This window comes from Euphorbia lathyris, chromosome 7 (genome assembly GCF_963576675.1).
Source record: "Euphorbia lathyris chromosome 7, ddEupLath1.1, whole genome shotgun sequence".
Lineage (NCBI taxonomy): Eukaryota > Viridiplantae > Streptophyta > Magnoliopsida > Malpighiales > Euphorbiaceae > Euphorbia > Euphorbia lathyris.
In genome coordinates, this window is record NC_088916.1 from 6,067,314 (window position 1) to 6,077,520 (window position 10,207).

General features: G+C 35.4%; 1 pseudogene; it reads right to left on the reverse strand.

Moving 5' to 3' along the window:
• Positions 1-4,474: 4,474 nt before the first annotated feature.
• Positions 4,475-8,977, reverse strand: LOC136200816 (pre-mRNA cleavage factor Im 25 kDa subunit 2-like; annotated as a pseudogene).
• Positions 8,978-10,207: the final 1,230 nt, after the last annotated feature.

Here is a 10,207-nt window from a genome sequence, read left to right on the forward strand (position 1 = left end):
TGTCACTATTCTAAGTATTGATGTATATGCTTTATTCGAAAATGATCAATTATTTTATCGAAACAATTTTATAAAAAGCTCCAGTTTAGAGTTTATATACAATATATACTGATTCTTTGTTCACCTAAATCCGGAAAAACACATTATTATCTGTCTATATACATGGCAATTATGTTATGGATTTATTCTAAAATTAATTTCACATAATAGATCTCGAAATATTGAGAATTTAAAAAATATTTGTTGGAATGATAAGGAAACAATCAATGAAATGTAAAAATGGAAGATGGTTACAAGTTATTTTGTTCTTATTTTAATTCTATAAGATTTTTTTATGCAACGCCTTTTTATGAAACGTAACTAAACATATTCCTACAATTCTTCGCATCATCTTTGCTCTTACTGCAGCTAACAAATGATCCATTAATCAACTCGATGTCTCTATTGCATTTCTTCACCGAAAAGTCACTGAGACGATCTACAAGGAATAACCTCTAGGCTTTCGTGACAAGGACAAGTTGGATCATGTTTGTCTTTTTTGCAAATCCTTCTATTGTCTCAAACAAGCACACCACATGAATGTTTCTTACGTTTAAAGAAGTATTTGGGTAACTAGGCGTTATCATGCCAGGTGCCGACAATTCACTTTTTATTAACACCACTCACCAAAATAAAACATCTGTTCTATGTTATGGATGATATTCTTGTCACTGGCACAAGTCCCACACAGATTCAGCAAACGTTTCAGGCCATTCAACATGAGTTTCCAATCAGCAATCTTGGTCGTACCTCTTGTTTCATTGTGTTGGGAATCGTGTATTACAAACAAAGGATTCATTTATCTCAAACAAAATATGCTCATGACATCCTTGATTGAGTTAAGATGCTTGACTGCAAATCATGTTCAACATTAATGGCAATTATTCCCGATCTCTTTCGAGAGCATGGCACTCGTCTTACCTCTGGTGATGAACACAAAAGTATTGTTGGTGCTTTCCAATACCTCACACTCATATCCCAAACACTACCTTTTCAGTTAGAAAACTATGTCAACTTCTGCACTGTCCGACTAATGAGCATTAGAAAGGAGTCAAATATGTTCTTCGCTGCATCCATGGATCACAAGATTTTGGTATCACCTTATCTACTAGACATATTCAATCAATCCATTACTACTCCGATGGTGTGACTTGGGTAGGTACCCAAATGGTCATCATTGTACATGAATGTTTTGTGGTTTTCTTGGAAAAAGTCTAAAGGCTCCCCAAATCCAATATAAAAGATCTTGGCTTAGGCGCAAACAACAAACTATTCCTAGATCATCCACTAAGAGCGAATATAAAGAAGTTGTTAATGCCACTACGAGCTGCTTTGGATTCAATCACTGTTGTGGGAACTTCATTTTCCCATTCCCCATCCAATTCAGCTATGGTGTGACAATGTTGGTGTCATCTACCTTACGGTCAATCTAGTGTTCCATGTGTTGGCCTAATATGACAATCTAAATGCTAGAGTGGGTGAATAGTATTTATTAGCATTTTAAAAGTTATATCTTTTGCTTATTAAAAATATGCTCAATAGTTTTAATTTGCACATTTATCCAAATATTTGCAGAATTAGACAAATGTGCAAATTAAGTATTTTTTAATAAAAAATATTTGTTATTGTGTTTTAAAACCTTTTAGGAAAATATAATAAAAGTTATCGGAATGGGACATTTCCAAACAAAATATAAAAACAATAAATATGGAAAGTAAGGATAAAAATGTTTAGCCACACGATTTATCCAGGTTCGGCAACTATGGCCTACATCTTGTCTCCGACAGAACCTCTTGAGATTTTCCACTGTGATTCTTTTAACGTGCAAGAATCAAGCATGCGAGCCTTTTACAATCTTAAAGCTACCCAATTGAATATCTCCCTGATATCCACTTCTCTCAAAACTTACCTAGTGTTTGCAATAATATCCTCCTACCAAGTTCATCTGTTCCACCCTCCACAAATCTTACTTAATCTTATACTGTAACAAAAATTAATATATGTTAGTTAGGCAATTAATTAATTACCACTACACTTTCACTAATATTCACAATCACAACCATGTAATTTAGTAGCTTACCTTTTTTCTTTGGAATGGATAGGGTAGAACAGAATCAGGGTTGAACTAGAACAACAGAGACAGAGACCTATCATAGAACTCACAAACGGAGAAAGGCGAACGGAGAACGGCGAAGGGCGAACGATGAATGGCGAACGAAAAATGGAAGTTTAACGAACGACGGAGGGAAGTCTAACGATAGGCGAACATGCAATTTGGAGACTACGAGGTAGGAGATAAGAAGAATGTGTTATGGATTAGGGATTAAGGATTCCAAACAATATGTAACCTCTGGATTTATATTCATGTGGGCCAATTAATATTTTGGGATTTTCTTAATTGAGCCTATGAGACAGTTTATAAAAGTGTTACTAAAGGTCTGTTTATTTGTAGTGTTTTGTTTGTGGTAATTTTTTTAAAAAATTACCCCATTAGACCTATTTAGAAAATATTTTCCTAGAAGGGGCTGTTTTCCAAATAGGGTTATAAATTTAGATTTTTTAAATATTTTTTATTCATTACGGTGCCATGGGCATTGTAATGAGCTAGTGGACATGAATCCCTAGTGGGAGATGAGTGCCCCCAAACAAATTAATTATTATTTTATAAAAATAAAAATAAAATTATATATAAATTATACTGATGTTATTGAATTTGTATAATTTTCAAGCAATGTCAATTTTAAAGCACTACCGAAAATTTGAAAAGACTTATTTAACTGTCACTACAACAAATCATCACTTGCGCCACGGTTAGAATCGTGGCACAAGTATAATATTTCCGTGGCTATACTACTTAGCCACGAAAATTCAAGTTAGATACTCCCGTCGCACAAGTGGTCATGGCTAGGTAGCTGCCACGGGAAAACAATGGTCGTGGCATAAATTCATTTTTGTGCCATGTGAAAATCCATAGCTAATCATATCCATTTGCCACGAATAAAACCATGGCAAGAGTAAAATACATGTGGCTAAGACATAACAATCTGTGTCAATCGACCCCATTTAGCCACGAGCATAACCGTGGCAAAAATATAGAACTTGTGACTAGAAACCTTACTAACCACGATGAACTTGATCAAATTTTGATAAATACTTTTAATTTCTTTTGTTATTATTATTATAGGAATTTTATTTGATCAAACAAAGAAAAAAAACAACTTTATACTAAAATCAGTAACAAAGAAAAAAAACAGCTTTATTTTATCAAAAAAGAATTTTACTTCAGTATTTAAAGGCAAATAAATTCGTGGTCAGCAGACTTAGGACCACAACAATTTTAATAAGACACTAATAACTTGTTGGAGTTGATAACACAATTTTACATTCCTAAAGGAAGCTTTTTACTTGTATTTTCAAACCATCAAGTTGACAATCCAGAGGTTCCTCAAAGGTAAAGTCTACTAGTGGCAGCAACCACAATCCACTCATCACCGATATGAATAGAAATGGGAAGCATATGTTCCTATCACCCCTATAGCACAAACATTGCCCTCTCCACTTTGTATTCCCATCTAAAAAAAAATCAATGCATCACAACACATCTCCTTAATTAAGAAAAACGTATAGAACCTCGTAACGAAAGAAATTTCTTCTTACAATTTCTGTTGTCTCATTGGAGCCAACTCTTGAGCTCTAATCATGCTCCAAAAGTCCAAGAAAAGCACATGAAGAACTGTTTGGAATGCACCTGTTGTACACCACATAAACTTATCACTAAATTTTAATGAGCTGAGAGCCTAAAACAATTTTCAAAATTTAAAGAATTCTTACATATTTGGATTATCATTTTCAAATAAACCACATATAACAGCATATATATAATAATAGATGACCTTGACATAGTTAAAATTTCCATTAACACGGAGGGAAAGATCACTAGGTAATATCCATGGATTCCTTGTCCAAGCCACAAAACATACATGGTGTGGATCATTAACAAATGGAAATGCCACAATTATTTCAAGGTCAGGCACATCCTGCGTTTTCAAGAGGTGTTGAGTAGAAAAAAATTCATAGAATAATAACATTTGCAAAAAGAAAAAGTAGATTTTGTTGGAAAACATAAGAAAAATAAGTATAACAAACCTTGTAATTCTGACCAGCTTCCATATTAGATAACACGGTCCTGCAACGAGTGATTTACGGCATGACCTATAAAGAACAAAGGATCAAACTCATATTTCAAATTTTAAAAGTATTAATTATAATAAAAGAAAGACCCATAAGAGCTTTTCTTTAGCATATGAAAGAATGGGGAACAAAATCCAAACTGAGAGCTTACCCTTTCTAGACATTGTAATAGTGCAATTTTAAATTGGTTAGCACCATGCCTGATGGATTTTGGATCCAATAATCTGCAAACATTCTCAAAGTCATTGAACCAACATGTTTCGATCATTCATATAAAAAAATAAACCACATATCAGATATGAATTACAGTGCATGATTAACAGAGTTGCATTCTTCAATTTATCATTATTTTAAAACAACAAAAAATATTGTTTGATTAAAAAAAGAGACAATGGATTTCAAATTCAATAATTCATCTTGATATATTTATCCAACTCTTCCTTTTCTTAGACTTGAGCAATTGTTTCATATACTTGATCAATTGTTTCGTACTTAAAGGGTATGTTCTCAGCCATAAATCTTACTACTCATAAGAAAACAGATAAGTTAAAACATAATTCTACAATTTTTCACTACTAGTACAAACTGCAGCACAACATCAATTATGCAATGACATTCCCCAGCAAACGCCGAGGCAATGCTTATGCTAGCACAACCGGTTGCTACTATTCCTAAAACAATTATCCAGCTCAGAATCTGACGAAAGAGGGAACTTCCCTAAGCACATACACAAAATCCACTCTGGTAAATTTGAGCACCACCAACTAGAAAGATGTGGAGCATGTTACCATTCAGCCAAAACTTTGAGCCCTGGCCAACCAACTTAAAAGGTCCATTAAGTACCATGAACTTAAATATTCTGTTAAGAAACTATCATAGTATCATGTCTCTCATCCATCCTATACTATCTGTAGCGCCTTCGAATCCAATATGATCCTGTTATCGACCCTTAATTTATGTAGTAATCATGTTGAACTGGAATCTGGAAAGCTGTTGAAGAATGGTTGATATAATAGGTCCATACCTCTGCACATTATCATAGAGTTCAAACAATGGGACAGCAAGAAGTTTCAAATTTTTGGGCACTGCAAAGTACTCTCTTTCAGACAAGTGAACAAGGTAAAGCTTCGTCCACTCCTTAGGCTTTGTTATGTGGGGAGGGCAATATGGATACATAATGGTCTCAAAATTTGGCCTCCAGTAGATGGCCACACACTTGCCCATCTGCCAGTCTGGCACCAAAGCAGGTTGTTGAGTTGTGGGTGGAGGATTAATTGAAACGAAATTATTTTATTACTAGAAAATTAAAACCTTACTAATATACATAAGCACTCACACAATATTTATGTAGTTTATATTTGTTCTCTCTCCTCACTCACTCTATTACATTTGCAATGCATCTAGATATATATAGATAGTCTTCTTGATTGTGAACCATAAAATTATGTCGGTTAATGAAGCTCCTAGATTCATGTGTATTGGTCAACAAAGTCAACTATTTTTCTTCTTATTTCTACACATTTCCATAGCCTAATAATTTTCTTTTTAGTCAATTAATTAAGTCGGTGATGATAATTTCAATACTCCCCCTCAGCACCGACTTATAATAACTCGTATGTGCTATCCATTCGAAACTGCTTTTTTTTTTTTTTAAATCTTCTTTCATAGTATTTTTCCATTTCTTGCTTAAAGATGCTTCTCTGTTTGTTGTAGGCTCTTTTATCGCAACGTCTTCGATCACTTGTATTCCTTTACCAAACACGACTTGTTCACGCTCCTCTTTGTCATTTATTCCAACTCTGTTAAGATTGTCACACTCTTCATTATTGATCTCCCTCGACCTACGTCGCCTCGGCGCGTACTTGTAATCTTTGTTCGATTTTTGTCATCGACTTTCTAGCCAACATTGCCAAGCCTTCCCTAACTTAGCTAGTTCGCTCAAGCTCTTGACTAGAGCTTCCAACAAAACCATTTCCTTGATGATTGCCTTCTTAATGAACCTTTGTTTGTTGTAAGCACCTTGCTTATATTTTCTCGACGTAACAACTTCATCTTTAGCTATGTTCACCTTGAGCTCCACTGTCTGCTTTGGCTCTTGAACCTTGGGCATCTGCATTAGCGTAGACTTCACCCTCTCCTTGGGTGACAACCATTTTGGTGAACCTGTTGGCTTACTCTTCGTCATCTTCCCTTTTCGTGACACCGTCTTTGTCGTTACTTGCTGTTGACGCTTCACCTCTCCTTTGACTGGTGGCGTTTCACATGAAGTCGGTGACTCATTTCGAACATCTCTCTTGTTCCTTTCCTCATTGGAACGCTCCTCGAGTGGTTCCTCATCACCACCATGATCTTCAATCTTTTGTTTAGAGTTGAGGAGCTGAAGGCAACCCAGCTGCCTTATTAGTTCCTCCTCCTTTTGCTACCCAGCAGCAAACGCTTGCTCTTTCTTTCCATCTGTTATGGATGATCTGATTGGATCACATAACATCGACTCTACCATGGCACTTGAAGCTTGGAAATCCCATTCTTCTTCGCTTCCTTCTTGAGCGTGTGCGGATGTAACAATGTTTACTTCTGCTTTCCTATGCCAGCAATCTCGTGCATAATGACCTCTTTTGCCACAAACATAGCACTGGTTGTTCTTTCGTCGATACGCCTTCTCGTCCTCTTCATTAAGGTTGTGAGTGTGGTGAGCTCCCCCTTGTTGCCAACTCCTTCTTTGTGGACTTTTCTGCCACCTGTCCGGTTGTTTGAACCTTCCGCCATTTCTCGATCTCGCGGTGTCCGGATCCTTGCTATTCTTATTACTAAAAAGAGCTTTATCTTCATCATTAACTGAGACCTTAGACATTTGTTTGTCTAGGGCCTCTTGATTAGCCAAAATATTTTTCAATTCATTTAAATTTGGCTCTTTAGCCCATCCACGGGTTGCTGTGACAAGTGCGTTAAATTCTGGACGCAACCCATGGACTATAATTCTTCTAATCCTTGTTTCGGTGATTTTATTTTCAGGATCCAATTTTGAAATTTCTTTACATAAAATTTTAACTTTAGTAAAATATTCACTCACCGTCATATCTTGTTGCGAGACCGACAGTAACTCGTTCTCGAGTTGTTGGAGTTTGGCATCATTTTTCTTTGCAAATAATTCCGCTAGAGTGTCCCATGCTTCCTTCGGAGTTTTGGCATCCTTGATGCGTTGCAACAAATCGTCCTCCACCGAAATTGATAAAGCATACATAGCTTTACCACGCTTGACCTTCCATTTCTTAAGGTCGTTTTGTTCTGTCGGAGGCGCTGTTTCGTTTCCTCCAACAATCTCCCACAAATCTTGGCCAAGCAAATAAAATTGCATACGAGTACTCCAAGTACTATAATTATTATTATTGTGTTTTTCAAGAGTGCTTACCGAGGTAGACATGTCTGCCATCACAACTTGGTTATCTCCTTTAATTAACCAAGTAACACTGACCAATAATTTTTACAGTCCCGGACTGCGCGCTAAAAATACCTCGTACCACCACGATCTCGAATCGCGAACTTTCGAAGCACTCGACTCCCAGTCCTTGTCCGCCTGCTTACACTCGACCACGTACCGGTCCCTGACCGCCCGCTCTGATACCACTTGTTGAGTTGTGGGTGGAGAATTAATTGAAACGAAATTATTTTATTACTAGAAAATTAAAACCTTACTAACATACATAAGCACTCACACAATATTTATGTAGTTTATATTTGTGCTCTCTCCTCACTCACTCTATTACATTTGCAATGCATCTAGATATATATAGATAGTCTTCTTGATTGTGAACCATAAAATTATGTCGGTTAATGAAGCTCCTAGATTCATGTGTATTGGTCAACAAAGACAACTATTTTTCTTCTTATTTCTAGACATTTCCATAGCCTAACAATTTTCTTTTTAGTCAATTAATTAAGTCGGTGATGATAATTTCAATACAGGTGAATTAGTACCAAGTTTGCTTGTAAGCTTTCTCTTCAAACCCTCTATTTCATTGATGCAGCGGAATAAACAGACTTTCGTTCTAAACGAATGCTCGCGCACGAACAAAGCTTAAAACCGTCAACTATCGTTGAATCGCGCACGACTAACGAAAATTGGAAGAAAGAGATTAAACTCTGAAATTTTTATTAATCAATAACTGCCCTACATAAGGTGGGGTCGAGCCTTTATATAGGCTGACAAATAAAAAACCTAATCCGGAAACTAATAGGAAAAGGAAAACAACAAAACAAGGAAAGTGCGATAAAACACAAAAAAGGCCGATTTGAGGCCCTAAACGACCTCGGATGGCTTAAAAACATGTCCACCATGGATCTATAGACCCATGTGTTTGATTCAGTGGGCCGAATCCAATGAAATTAGGGTCCGAAATCACTAAATTTCAACAACCCCGTTTTAACTTAAAAATCTCAGTTTGGGGTCCGCTTTCTCCAAATAGTTCAAGGCCCGCTCCACTTCATCATTCATTCTCTCCTGGCTTTAGTTGTCCACCAGTCAATTTACAAAATGTGTTCCCTATTTGCAGAAGAAGTATATGAGGATGATTACGCTCCTATACCAGTAAAATTACTTCAACGCTTATCCTCATCCCCTCCTTCATATAGTTGACTTTCATTTGAGCAGACCATCAGCGACATAGGTATCTTTCTCCATCTTTGGCTCTTTGATGCCGAATCTATAGCTGGACAGAGGATAGGTGTTCAGCACCGATGAGTTGACCATTATACTCTATCTCGTGCTTGTGCGTATGTTAAGTTTGCACATTTGATTAGAATTGAAACAATTTTAGTCTTTCAACCTTCCAAAAAAGCTGTCTAAAGCAACCTGCCAAAGTGTTATCTTAATATTGTTATGTTCTTTTTTATTCTAGGTTCAAAAGATGATGCTTTCCATTTTAAATCAAGTCAAACATTGAAGGATAAAACAAATGATATGAAAATCAATCCAACAAACTTGGAACATATAATATAAATATTCACATTTTGTGAAGAAAGAAGAATAAAATTAAAATAGGGATATCTAATAATTATATGGTTTATCAAGAAAACTTAAAAGGATCTAAAATAATCTTTACAGTGCAATGATTACCTATTGTATCAAGTAGGTCCCAATTCACAAATTGAAGAAGGTGTGGAGCTTGAAGAGTGTTTCCTATGTCACATGAAAGAATAAAATCCAAACAAAAACTTAGATCCAACCAACAAATAAAACAATAGATTATTGGAATATATGTAAATCAAATAGGTGGTCATGATTTAACAATGAAATTGGTTCTACTATTTATTGATGTTTTTATGAATTATAAAATCAGACTGTTTACATTAGATAATTGAAAAAAAATTGCTCAAGCTATAATATTTGATAATGCTTGAAAAGGAATGAAGATATGACTTTAACATTGAAAATTTTCTATTATAGCATCTATTTCTTTTCCATTTTCTTTTTATCTATAAGAACCTAAAAAAATCTTGCTCTATTTCACCAACTCTTTCATTCTGTGACTATCATAGCATAGAACTGTATGATTAGAGACTAAGATTCTGTAAAAAGCCCTTATATATTATCTATTTTTATTCTTCCCTTCCAAAAAGGACTGACCACCCAATGACTGCCGAAAGCACACACCAATGCAGATTCAATGGGTTCTATGTATTAGAAATTAAAAAAGCAAGCATAATTTTTCATATAGAATGCATAAAAAGGCTATTGGAAAAATTATCTACATCACAAGAGCTTGAAAAGTGAGGAAAAAAGAAAGAGTTTTGAGCCACATCTTGTGAAATCTAAGCCAGGAAAAAAAGCAATCGAAAACAAATAATCAAATCCAGATAGAAATTGAGCAAGACGTGCAAAAGATTCAATCAGATTTTGGAAAGCACAAACACCAAATTATAAAGAGCAGAAAATGACCTAAGTGACGATACCAAAAAGAGGAAGCAAAGGAAGTCAAAT